Source organism: Ascaphus truei, chromosome 5 (assembly GCF_040206685.1).
Source record: "Ascaphus truei isolate aAscTru1 chromosome 5, aAscTru1.hap1, whole genome shotgun sequence".
Taxonomy (NCBI): Eukaryota; Metazoa; Chordata; class Amphibia; order Anura; family Ascaphidae; genus Ascaphus; species Ascaphus truei.
In genome coordinates this window covers 138,654,962-138,659,042 of record NC_134487.1, presented here as the reverse complement: position 1 = coordinate 138,659,042, position 4,081 = coordinate 138,654,962, and positions in this window count along the sequence as shown.

The window sequence follows — 4,081 nt, the reverse complement described above, 5'->3', positions numbered from 1 at the left end:
GTTATTTATTATTGCCCTCCCTTATTGTAATGCTTGGGTATGCACCAGTATGTACCTACAGGCAGTCCTCGTTTTACAACGCTTCGCTCTACAACGAATGGCTTATCCAACGCTATGCAATGCATACCTATAATCATTTTTACAACGCCAAAATGGCTTATCTAACGCTCTTACGATGCTTTGCAACCTTGTGTATGTGTGTATATATATATATATATATATATATATACACATTCACATAAACAACGTTGCAAAGCATCGCAAGAGCGTATATATATAATATTATACTATATATTATATTATACTATATATTATATTATTTATTATGTTATATTATATATATAATACAGTATATACACTATATAATTTATGTGTGTGCTGCATATCTTATTGCCTGCATAAAATATTTGGTGTATTTTAGTGTTAAAAATGCCTTCAGGAACGGAACCTTTCATTTAAACAGTGTTCCTATGGGAAAACGTGTTTCGCTTTACAACGTTTCACTTTACAACGCCATTTTGAGTAACGCATTGTGTCGGATAACCGAGGACTGCCTGTACAGTGCCCACTGCCATGGGGAACTGGAAAAGAGAAAATATATCCAACTTACTGTAATTTTCTTTTCCTGGAACCATATGGAAGTGGGAACATGGTTACATGCCCTATGTTTAATATTTATCAGTTGTATTTTTCAGCTATGGGAAATACCAAAGACCACCTGCAGTAGGAGGAGTGGCCTTTTATGGGACTACCTCCAGATATCAATGTCCTGCTCAAGCTAAGGATGGACTTAACCCTACGGTGCCCACTGCCATTTGGTTACAGGGAAAGTAAATTGGATGCATTGTCTCTTTTCTCAAGATCGTGTTTTTAAGTGCTCTATAAAGATTTTGATGTTTGTTTTTGAGCTCTTTTGTTTCTCTTCCGAGGTTTATACCAATCGGAAGATTGGTGATTCAGTGAATTGGAGCCACATAGAGATCAATCTCTATTTATAACTTCATTTTTTATTTATATATATTTTTCCACCCATAGACTTGCTTTTGGCCACTATTTGTGGTTATATCCCTGTCCAAATAGAAGGGGGAAAAAAGTATTAGTGGTTAATAGCAGAAATGTTATAAGTTTCTGCTTTTTTCTTCATCTCATGTATACGATAGGTAATCCTCTTTAGCCATCCATCAGAATCAAAATGTTATCTATCATTATCCCCCTTTGATTCCCCCTCCCCCCCCCCACGATTACACAGAGGGACTCATTCCTTTTAGCAGACTAATTTTCTTTAAGTCTACATAGAGCAACTAAGTCCATGCACCTCCGTTCGAGTGGGCACTGATGGTAGAACCATATTCATGCATGTCTGATATAAAATACAATGCAACGATTGTCAGTATGTGTATGTGCGGTCCTTGGGGACACGAATAAATGACAGTTGTACAACAAAAGTTCCTGGCACCCATTTTATTAGATCCTTGCTACCTCACGACCAGCCGCCTGTCATGGTAACCCATGCTGAGTAGTCAACCTTTGCACAACGATGTAAACTCCCTAGGAGCCGGACAGGTAAGGTTACAGTATGTAATATGCAAGTATTACATATTAAGTTGAAGCATACTTTGACATTAGTTAATGAGATTCCGCTACAAGGAGCTTACAATTAAACAAATTCAGAATTTGTTTTTAGAAAGTGAAAAATGCCTCAAAATATTTGTATTTAAAGAACGGTTTAAAAACTCCATTAATCAAGTTTAAAGTTGGAATGAAGAAGTGGCACTTTTTATTTCACCGCCCCATAACAATTCTTGGATTTGCTTATCAAGAGTTGTCTTTACAGTGACTTGCCCAGTTTAGCTAGGGCAGGATGGTCCTGTGTGTACCAGATAAGGACTTTCCTTCTTAGCTGCAATAAGGACCATATATACCACAGTGTACCGTGCATCATGTGTTACTCAGTCCCTCCAGCATGTTTGTCACTCAAATATCGTAGTGTGGAAAAACGAGCTACAAAGATGGGTGGGGGTATGCAATGATCACACTGAGGCCTCTAAGCAATATACAGTACTGTGAAGCTGCTTCCCTAATGCTGTTCAGCTCTATTCAAATGAAAGTGACAAATATTCTTCAAGGCTGGAAAGCCATCAACAGCGTATTGAATAAGGGCTGAAGTTCCTTATTCTGTGAAGTGTGAGTGCTGATCAGACGCTATCGCACAGAAAGCGTGATTGAAGCTCTTCTGCGATGGCACCGGTTTAACTCTCGTGCTGGTTTTTTTGTTATTTTTAATTAAGAAGAAGGACCTAAGCGGCATCCAATCCCATTTTCAAAATGATACCCCTTTAAGTGTCCGTACGTACGTACGTACGTGTGTGATTGCGATTTGCTATCATACTGACCAACCTATTTATGAGGCGGACTCCCTGATTTTTAGCTGAAAAATGTATCCTCTTTTCTGCCGTCTCCCTGCTAATGTTTCCCTAATTCTAATGTAAGTCAATTAAAATGTTACACATCTCACTGAAAGCTTTTACATGTTGGCCAGTATGTGCTCTTTATTACAAGCTAATACAATGCAAGATACAATAGTATCTGATTTCACCTTTCTAGGTTTTTTTCCCCTGCTCATTGCTTTTTTTTAAACCGTATTTGTTCTCTCCGAATTAACCTAAACCGAAATTAATATTCTGCAAATGCCCTCTCAATTAGTGATATAATTGGACTTCGAAGACTTGTATCTGAGCTCAGGATAAGGCAGCTTTTCTAATAAAAACCCTTTGTGTTCTGCAGGGAACACCGCTCAGTGCTGTCTGGCGGAGTGGAGAAAGAAAACAGCAGGAGTTGTGGTGTGAACACTCTACAGCTGTTTTGGGGCCTTTTTAAATAAAACTGAAAATAAAATTAGGAAAAAAATAAACCGTTTTAAAAAGCATCACAGCCTTGTACACCCAAGCTGGAATTGGTAAATGTGCAGTCCTATGTAGGACCAAAACAAATGGCAATTTGCTTTAGGCCTGGGACATAGTAAAATCAGCGTCGCTGAGGCGGGCTGAGCCGCGCTGAACAGAAGCACAAAGCCCCCCTATCTGTAATCAGTGCGGCTATAGTTTCTCCCTCCGCATGCGTACTGATGCGTGCGGAGGCTGAGAAAATCAGAAGAGACAGGAGAGTTTGAAATGTTGCCGCTAGGGGGAGCGGAGGAGCGGTCACGTGACCGCTCCCATCCAATGGGCTGCAGCCTTTTTTTTTCCTACTGTGTCGGTGTTCTGAGTAAGCAGAGCCACCAGACCAGCACAGCACAGAGCCAGCACAGAGGTGTGTGTGTGTGTGTCTGTGTATATATATGTGTATGTGTGTGTGTGAATATATTTATCAAAGTTGCACAATGTTAATAAATAATTTATTCTCACGTCTTTTTTTTTAATTTTTAAAATATTATATAATATACACACACACACATATACACACACACACACAGGTTCCCCAGTGACACAAAAACACACAGACCACTTCAAAGTGACACACACACACACACACACACACACACTGACAGCTACCAAGTGACACACACACAGTGATACCCGCCTCCCAAGCGCTTGCTTTCTCCTCTGCCAGGACAGCAAAAAGCTCCTGGTAGAACGAGCGGCAGCAAGCAAGAGCGAGCAGCATCTCAAAAGTGTTTACTATGTCCCAGGCCTTAGATGTAAGGGTTCATGTTACTATAACAGTAAACATTAAACTCCTTCAAAGAGCATTTATTTCTAAAATTAAGTACTAAAAATAGTTGAAATACTGTTACTTCTCTGCCCTAATTTTAGTTCAATTAAACACTTTGTGGTTAGAGAGTCCATCCATGCATTGCTCTTTTAATCTATTTCTGGCACTAGTGGGGTTGAAGTACATATCACTTTCATCTGTTCCCTTTGGTCCCAGCTGTGGTTTCCCTGCTACAAAAGGCATGTTTGGGCCATTGTGGATGCACGTTAGAAAGTTGAAGTGCGCATGCGCACCGCTTGGTGTAACCTTGCGTTCCACAACTCGGCACGGTGCTACAAGCCACGCCTCCTACGGCAGCTGATTGGCTGCC